Source organism: Leuresthes tenuis, unplaced genomic scaffold (genome assembly GCF_036924035.1).
Source record: "Leuresthes tenuis unplaced genomic scaffold, fLeuTen1.0.hap1 SCAF_34, whole genome shotgun sequence".
Lineage (NCBI taxonomy): Eukaryota > Metazoa > Chordata > Actinopteri > Atheriniformes > Atherinopsidae > Leuresthes > Leuresthes tenuis.
This window is the reverse complement of record NW_027325388.1, coordinates 236,691-246,740: the sequence shown is the minus strand read 5'-3', so window position 1 is coordinate 246,740 and position 10,050 is coordinate 236,691. Positions and strand designations below refer to the sequence as shown.

Here is a 10,050-nt window from a genome sequence, read left to right as displayed (position 1 = left end):
GATGTGTGTAATGCCTTTCCTACATTATGTGTGGCACAAACCATACATGACTGACAGTATTTTTGCGCATATGAACTGAACCCTTTTGTGAACCACTGAGCAGTGAGTGCATTCAGCATCCCTCCTTTTGACACATGGTTCAACCCATGTGTCAATTTTGAAAAATGAGGAAAAAAATGTTTAGGTAGACAGGGTTTACCCTCAGGTCCCATCCAAACACCATCCGTATGAGTTGCACCCACAGAGGACCAAATGCGTCCAGAGGACCAAATTTCATCTGCAGAGGCAAAAGTTTGCAAAGCATGGACATCTGTGAGGGAGTCTTCTGCCTGCAAAGAGAGGGAAGCAAAAACAGGAAAAAAATTAGCTGCTTGCTTAGCTGCAGCATCAGCTCTGGCATTACCACAAGCAACAGGATCGTCTGAGTTAGTGTGAGCCGCACACTTACAGACCGAGATTGCTGTAGGCAAATGGATCGCATCAAGAAGATCAGAAACCTGCTTGGAGTTCAGAATAGTTTTACCATCTGATTTAAGGAAATGCCTGTGTTTCCACAGCGCACCAAAGTCATGAACAACACCAAAAGCATATCTGGAATCTGTGTAAATAGTGACAGACTTACCAGCTGCCAACTTACAAGCTTCAGTAAGTGCAATAAGTTCAGTAGTTTGAGCGGAGAAATGTTTAGGAAGAGAACCAGACAACAAAGTGTCATGTGAAGAACATACTGCAAACCAAACACAGTTAGTACCTGTGGCTGGATCACGCAAAGCTGATCCATCTACAAAAAGAATCATGTCAGAGTTTGGAAGAGGAGTCTCTAAAAGATCAGGTCGGGGTGTACAAACTTGTTCCAAAACAGCTTCACAGTCATGAGGCTCCCCATCCTCAGGAGTCGGAAGCAAAGTAGCAGGATTCAGAACAGTACAACGTTTAACAGTGACATTTGGCATATCACGGAGCACAGAGGTGTATCTGAGCCAACAAGCAGTTGAAAGATGTGAAGTTTTCTGCTCGAGAAGAATAATGGCAACAGTATGAGGAACCAAAACAGTCAAATTAGCGTAGCCCACAATATCTTGGGAGGCCAGGACAGCTTTCTCTGCAGCTGCAACAGCACGAAGACAACCAGGCAGGCCTGCAGCCACAGAGTCCAGTTTTGCTGAGAAATGAGCCACTGGCCTTTGCCTGCCCCATGTTCCTGCATAAGAACAGATGTCATACAACCATGCTTCTCATCAACTGCCTGTATGAAAGGTTTATGAGGATCTGGAATGCCAAGTGTTGGTGCTGTTTGAAGAGCCAGCTTAAGCTCACTAAAGGCTGATTCAGCCTCAGGAGTCCATGGAACACGATCAGCTGACTGGAGCTGCATGTCAGAACTGCAGCTGCCTTTACCATGGATAAGAGCACCTAAGAGAGCTTCGAGAAAAGAGTAGTTAGGAATAAAGTTCCTGCAGTAAGATGTTATACCTAAGAATGACATAAGCTGTTTTTTAGTAACCGGTTTAGGAATGATCTGAACTGCAGCAACACGTTTAGGAGAAAGTGAGCGCCCATCCTTAGAAATCACATGACCCAAAAAGGTGACTTCGTCCTGTACAAACTGTAATTTAGAAAGGCTGGCTTTATGGCCATAAGAAGGAAGATGTTTCAACAGATTCACTGTCTTTTTCACACTGTTGTTTAGATGGACCACATAAAAGGATGTCATCCACATACTGCAAAAGAGCAGAGCCTGTGGTTGATTGAAGTTAATCCAGACTAGCTTTGAGGGCAGCATTGTAAATAGTGGGACTTTCACAGTACCCCTGGCATAACCGGGTAAAAGTCCAAGATCTCCCTTCAAACTAAAAAGCAAACCAAAATGGGCTATCAGGGTGCACTGGCGACAAGTCAACCACTGAGAAAAACTGTGCATCTGATGTAATTTGAGACAAAATAGTGTGTGGGTTGGGCACAGTAGGAGCATGTGGCTGAACTGCAGCATTCACCGCTTGGAGGTCCTGTACAAAACGCCATTCATCTGGCTGGCCAGCATCTTTAATCTTTTTAACAGGAAACAATGGAGTAAGCACAGGTGAATTTTCAAAAGGAACAATAACGCCTGTTTTCTGAAAAGATTGAAAAACAGGTTTAATCCCTTTAATTGCTTCAGGCTTAAAAGGGTACTGTTTTTTACATGGACAAAAGTCTGATTTAGGGGTGACAATTACTGGTTCACAGCCTTTTATCAACCCCACATCATATTTGCTCTTTGCCCAAAGATCATTGGGCACTTCAGCCAACATGGGTATCGAAGACAAATCTGTTTCAGATAAAAAACATGCTTCAAAATGTGATTCTGTGGTAGGAATTAAGTCCACAGTTCTTTGACAATGCATTGTACTCAAAAATGTTTTTTTGTATGCTGACAATCGTTCAGAAAACATCAAATTTGGATCAGCAGGTGAAACAGTCCACTCCATTTATTTCTGACATGTAGCAACAAACTCTCCCACACCTTGTCACTGCCAGTGTGTACGTTTGGCCAAGGAAATGTGAGGGCGAGTACCACAAACATTAAAAAAATCGAAGTGCTCTGGAGTGAGCGACACAGCCAATAAAGTAGGCGCACATATTTTTTCACTTCTTCTCATAGTCATTGTCAGGCCCCAAAGAAATGTGTGATGTGCAGTGCAAATCAGTAGGTTGCATGAAATCAGAAAGGGGTGAAACTAACACTTTTGCTTCTTCCACTAGTTGTTGTGAAAAAGGAGAGCTGGGAAGTTTCCACTCATAAGCATATGTAAGTGCCGATGAATCAAACTGCACTGCTGTGAAAACTTTGTCAGGCTGTAACATAACCTTAACACCCTCTGGTGTAGAAGTTAAAATAATGCCTAATTTACACATGAGATCACAGCCCATCAGGTTAATGGGACACAACTCTGATAACAAAAATTAGTGTTTGAAGGAGAGCTCATCGGGAGTGACAACACGCAATGGGCATTGTCATTTTCTCCTTCACAACCTGGCCTGAGGCAGACATAGAGTAAACGTGGTTTCCACTTAACTTTGGAGGACAATAAAACTCCCCTGACGTCACTACTGATGAACATAAGTTCCCATATTCTGAGAGAAATATCTTTGCTCTAGGACGGAAATAGCATGCAAAACTTTACTACGTGAATCACAGTCGGCAAGCGTTTCTTCACTACACAGAGCAGGAAAAATGTGTGAGTGTGTTTGTGCTATCACCCATTAGTGGAGGCTCCGCTGCTGCGTGACGTCCAGAACCTGCCTCCCACCCTCAGTCAGCCTTTTGCCCAATTTCATCACTTTTCAGCTGTGGACAGTCCTTCTTCCAGTGTCCAGTCTGGCCACAGTAAAAACAAATATTCGGATCATAGCTCTGATCCCACACGTCCACGTCTTCGACTTCGGCCTCGTCCTCTGTTTACACCAACTGCGTAATACATGGTCATGGCTGCCAAATGCAGCTCCTTTTCACACTTGTCCCTTTTGGTTGTCTTACGCGTCTCAATTTGGTTATGAGCATGGCGAGCATATCGGCGAACGTCAGCCAAACGAGGACCCTCACACCATCCCACGTAAATGTTCTTTACTTCAGTGGCGACATCTGGCATGAGGCCTTTAATTATTGCATTGCATGCAATACTCTCCCATGGTCCTGATTCATTACCCAAATCCCTTGGTCTCTGATGACCGCTGTGCTTGCTGACTTCCTCAAGGATGCGGTGTACAAAATCATCAGTCCCTTCACCAGGTTTCTGTTTGCAGGTGTAAATGTGGGACATATTGATTTTGGTTGGAAATTGAGTGGTGATGGCTTGACACAGTCTTTGGTTGGCTGCTTCATATTGAGCGTTATCATTATGTCCTCGTTCACTGTTGGTAGGTCGCAAATCCAGTTGTAGCATACTGGCCTCTATTTTGCAGAGGTCGGACGGTTTGAACTTTTTTGCCAATATGCGACGCAATTCAACCCCAGTCGGGCAGAATTGTGCGCAGAAATCTCGCAACTCGTCAGCAAAAGGGGTTCCAGAAATCTCTGGATCTGGTAAGCATTGTTATGCTTCCATGATGTCAGTCTCAGTCCAGGGTCGATAAACCAGTAATGGTCCAGTGGGAACTGCAACTTTAACCATAGGCATGGTTTGAATCTGGTTTTGTTTTTTCTCACGTTTAGATCTCTGAAGTCCAGATTGTGGGTAAAGGATTTTTGTCACTTGCGTTAAAAGTTCTTGGGCAGGTACGCTGGAGAACCAAACGTCTTCCTTTTCCTCATCATCAGACCTATGTAGCTGATGTTGTGAGAATGATGGAATTTCTTCCCGAGGGAGGATGGAAGAAGTCCCTTCTTCCCGAGAGCCAGAGGCTTGTGGCAGGGCTGGCTGTTGTTGTTGCAGGCGTTGTGGAGGGCAGGAGTCCAGGTCTGGATCCGGCACAGCTAATACTAAATTATTATCATCATTCCGTCATGGCATTTGTTTAACATTTTCCTTTCTTTCTCTTAATACACTTTATTTTTTCCAAAATTCTATACCTTTCTTACTTCTTATTTAAACTTAATTTTCTTTTTTTTTGCTTCATCTCTTTCTCATATTTGCAAAACTTTTCTTCTAATTTTCTTATTTCTAACATACTAAAAGAACCTTCTGGTGGAAAACCTCTGGACCATATGTCTTTTTCATTTCATCATGCTTAGGTCCCCCGGTAGGGTCAAAAGTCTGAGACCTACTGTTTCACATTCTCAGACTTGGAATGGGGAAATATATTCCTTCACTCAAAGGACGTCTCCAATGAGGACCTTAATCTGTACTCACACTTCTTCGGAGTACTTCACACTTCTTCGGACTGCTTCAAAAGTTTCACTTACCCGTGAAATCTCTGTCTCACTAATGACACAACCGGGAAACCCTCTTTTATTCAAATAAAAACTAAAAAGCAGTCCTATCGTCTCAGACTATCATGTCTGTTTTATGAATTTAAGGGGCTAAAAAGTTTTGTTCTCGTTTTTCTATGATTAACCGAATGTATGTGAGAGTCCAAACAGACAGAAGGGTTACGGCCGAGCGCTGGACCTTCCTACCCGGCTGGGGTATATGTTCTTGTATGTTGTCTGACTGTTTGATTTGAATGTGTTGTGTAAGTGTCCTGTTGAATGTTACATGTTTGGGCTTTGACACGCTTCACTGTGGTTGTTAACTGTGTGGTGTGTCCTGAAATGTTATATGTTTGGGCTGTGTGACATGCTTAATGCTTTTCAGTAGCAACCCACTTATTCATATATAGCAACTGACAACATAAGACATACTTTGATAGTAGTTGTAGAAGTATCCTTATTGATAATAGATAAACTAATTCATAGTGATAGAACAGTAGATGAACAGGTGCCTGCACATGTCTCATGAAAATAAAATGGGTGTATGATTGCTGACGGCAGAGCAATACTGCCAAACTTATGAGTTCTTGTGGCAAACTTGATTCAGTGTCTTGACGTGTATACGCTGTTTCGCTGACTTGTCACAAGAAACAAAGTGTGTTTGATAAGATCCGACCATTTTATTACGGGAGGATCAGTATGTACGGATTCTGATGTGACTGATAAACCCATTCGTATCTTAAGCATAATCTAATACGTGAGACAACGCCCTGGCACACAATCAAAAAAAAAAAGAGAGAGAGCGGTTTTGTGTCCCCACAGTCCATAATGTAGAAAAGAGAGAAAAAAGCCTTTCTGATTTGGTGTGTGTGCTCACAGTGCAGAGTGTAGAGAAAAGAGAGAAAAGAAAGCCGTTTTGGTGTCACAGGTGTTGTGACTTACACACACACATTTCTGAATTGAGAAAGGAAATTATTTTAGAGAAAGCACTAGAGTTTAGATCCCACATTTGTTGATAGGCATTCATTTAATTTTTCTTTTAATCAGTTTTAAAGTGAATACTAACTGAGAAATGAAAAAGGTGAAGAGTTTAGAAGCTTGGTTCAAGAGCAAAACTTGGTTTATGATCAGCTGAGTCTCTAAACAGAACAGCAAAGGGCTTCATCGAACATTTAAAAAAGATTCAGATTGTTAGAATATCCAGAATTTATAGGAATGGTGGTGATTACTCTTATTTTCTAGAATGGAAATAACTGCACCATGTCTGTTTTATGAATTTAAGGGGCTAAAAAGTTTTGTTCTCGTTTTTCTATGATTAACCGAATGTATGTGAGAGTCCAAACAGACAGAAGGGTTACGGCCGAGCGCTGGACCTTCCAAAAAAGATGAGACAGGCTGGACCTGTGCCATACTAGTTAAGACCTGCCTGTGGATAACAGGTTCATTAAACTCTCACACACACAAACTCACACACGTTCGCACACATACACCCATTCACACACACATTCTTGAACTTGCTGCAAGATTAAACATTTGCATTAACTGACTCCAGCAACTCTGAGTCTCATTGAGAGACTTTTCTCAACAATTGGGTCCTCAAACCAGATCTCAACGTTTTTTCCGCTTTCCAGGGTCGGAGCTGAAACCGTGCACGGGGGAGTCCAGTACTCCTAATGAAAGACCCCCTGCTGAATTGCGGTAATTAGGGGCAAGTGTCCACTGAAAGGGGGAAACAGGGACAAGATCGTACTTTTGAATCAATGGCCAGAAGCCATTGGCAGTGCAGGCATCAACAATAATGGTGTTATTTCACCCATTAACACTTAAGGTACCTCATGCAGTGGCTGTGATATGGTTACTTAACAAAATATCTTTACCAGACATCTCTCCTACATAACAGTTCTTCTTTCACAGCCACACCTTGTTGTCGAGAGATGTGCTACACTTAATCCATCCACACTGCTACCTACCCCACAGATGGAAAGCCTCATGATTGCATGTCAGAAATAACCATCAGTGTTTTACCCAGGCCAGACTTAACTGATATACGTTATGAAAATGCAGAAATAACTATATTTATTCAACAGGTCAAGCAAAAAACCCTGATGGCACAAATGCTACAGGATTTGCAGTAGTAACAGAAACTGAAGTTTTCTTAAAACAACCACTACCAAAAAATTACTCTGTTCAAGCAGTCGAATTGGTAGCTTTAACTGAAGCTTGTAAATTAAATAACAAAAAGGTTGTTAACGTTTACACTGACAGTCAGTATGCCTTCTCAACTGTACATGTGTTAACACAGCATTGGAAAAACAGGTATGTTGACATCCACAGCTAAATGTATAAACTACAAATATTTTAGCATTATTAGATGTTATTCAATTGCCATCTACAATAGACTCGTATGAATGACCGGAAGGAAAACCATACTGCCAAAGAATTTGTTTAAATATGCTGCAGTATTGAGCCACGGACCATGTCATGTCTCAACAGGAGGGATGGAAGCAATAATGAACAAGGTTTTTACAGCATATGGTTTTACTAATTATTAAAAACATTTTTTTAGAATAAATAAATGAATAAAGTTTTGTCTAGCAGGTCAAATATGTGCAAAATACATTCCACAGGGCAATCTAAGACCAAAACGAAGATAATTCCCTAAGCCAGTGTATCTTTTTCAACATATTTGTTTGGATTTCATTATTTCATTATTTTGTAGATTTCATTGAACTAAATTAATGTTAAGGGAAACGATTCTGCTCAGTGACAACAGAGGTTTTTACCAAATGGTCTGAAATATTTCCATGTGCACAAGCAGATGCACTCTCAGTAGCAAAATCACGCGTAAAATAACTCATTTCTAGATTTGAAATTCCTGAAAAGATCTTCAGTGATAATTTGACACACTTTGTAAACAATGTCATCTCACTGATGGCAAAGAACTTAAAATAGACCTTAGAAACCACTGTGATATAGAAGGTTTCGCTAACACATTGGAATTGTTTTACTATTTACATATGCATGTGCAGTGAAGAATTGCTTGCTGCTGATAAATGCAAAGAAGAACAGCTTACACATAAATGCTCACATATAGGCTGCTGAATGCAATGAAGACCTGCTTATCCAGTAAAGTTCAATGTCAATGTGTAATATTCAATTAGGATTTGCAAAACAGTGAAGTTAAACAATGAATGGGTCCATAGTCGGTATGAGAAGACTACAGGAATATTTACCTGGGTGTACGTTCAAACAGAGATGAGAAAATTGCGATAAATTATTGTTTGTTTGTTTGTTAGTATGTATATGAATGTTATGTGTATAAACTGTGTTGAGTTGTAGTTACTCAGTAGTGTCTCAGTGAAACAACCGACGGGGGAAGCCTTGCGGTGACAACAAAAGCAGTGTTTTACTGATCAGTCAAGTTGCTCCAGTGTACTCCATACAAACTGGTTGGCTACTGAAGGGATAGAAAATGGGGAATACTTGTTTTAAAGCAAACAAGGAATTAGATGGGAAAAATACATGTTTTAACGGGACCCAGACAATATTAAATACTCAGACAGATGGGAGAAGAAGTGTAGTTTTGTAGGAAATCACAAAATTATTACATAAAATGAGTGAAATCAATTGAAGAATGCCTTTCTGAAGAGCTGTTTACCACAGATGAGCAGCTTTGCGACCAAGCACATTGTAGATCGCTTTACTGCCAAAATGATCTAGTTTAATGGATTGGTTTAGACATTTATAACAGCATTTTAAGAACAAAGAGAGAAACAAAAAGGGACAACGCTTCATGGTGGAAGGTGATGTATAAATAACTGTGTATATGATGAAGGAGAGACCATTTGAGCAGCACAGCCATTTCGCAGCACAGGGACAGCAGTCCAAGTTAAAGGATCTCCCATGTGGTATCACCTGTCACACTGTGTCAAGGCATCAAAAGAAGAAAAAATCACCAAACTCAAGGACAAAGAGACGAAGACTCCGGTGAACGAAGAGAGAGGACTTACAAACCAGAAATACAAAAGGATGCTCGATATCAAGATCCAGAAGAAGAGGCTAACAATGCCACGAACACTTACGATGCTGGGAATGATGCCAGCAATGAACAGAGAAGAAGATTCAGTGTCATCAATCTGCAACACGTGCCTCTAATGAGGGGGTGAATATAGAATCCTCAACGATTACAACGTCTCTGGGAACTGTGACAACAACAAGGTTTAAACCATTTTGATATATATTGTAACCTATTGGCTAAGGAATAGTGCTGAAAATGAGGTAAATCTAATCCACCACTGTCCTTGGTCTACTGTAGGGTTTTTAAACTAATACGTGGTGGTTTGTTTTTCCACAGAAATTTGGAGATGCATGAATCTAGTGACTTAAACCAAGTAGCAGATGGTTTTATGGGGATCATTGAGAACAAATAGTTAACTTTTGGTAGTATCATCATTTTAATGGTTGTAACTCTCCCCATAAGTGATATAGGTAAGGACTTCCAACGAGAGAGATCGTCCTCTACTCTCTTTACTAATTGCACATAATCCATCTGTACTTATCAGTTTAATATGTGATATGTCTATGCAAGGACTACATATTAAATGGATTTTTATCAATAGGAGTTGAAAAAGGAGCTTGCTCCGTTCACTCCAAGCATCGACCCGGTACTGCAGTGCCGCTGGGAACGGTGCGCTCTCCTCTGCTCTTGTGAAAAAGCTAACAGCGGTGCAGGATGGAAGTTTCTTTTAGTCTGCTGAGAAAAGAGAGTGAATGCGAAGTAGACTTTAACACGGCTCTGGGAGCGAGCCGAGTGCGGGCTAACCAGGAGAAATGCTTGAAAGAAACGCGACACCGAATGAGCGGTCAGAACAAAGCCTCAATACGGTGTTCCTGTGGTGTTTTTATAAAATGCGGTGAAAATAAAGGTGTGAATGCCCCATAGAAAACTAAAAGGTGGAGCGGAAGTGTTCGGCTGCAAGAAGGTGTGAATGTCCGACTATATTTGGTGAAAAGCAGGTGAAGCAAGGTCTGAATGCCCAACCTTACATCATCAAAAGCGAGATCAGAGGTTTTTGGCTGCAAGAAGGCCATAGTTTGCCAAAAGCGGGTAAGGTGCGAATGACCGACTAAATATCAACAAAAGTGGGGGCGGAGGTCTTCGG

General features: G+C 41.2%; 1 pseudogene; it reads left to right on the top strand.

Moving 5' to 3' along the window:
* Nucleotides 1–9,409: 9,409 nt before the first annotated feature.
* LOC140285219 (U2 spliceosomal RNA) lies at nucleotides 9,410–9,586 on the top strand (annotated as a pseudogene).
* The last annotated feature ends 464 nt before the right edge of the window (nucleotides 9,587–10,050 follow it).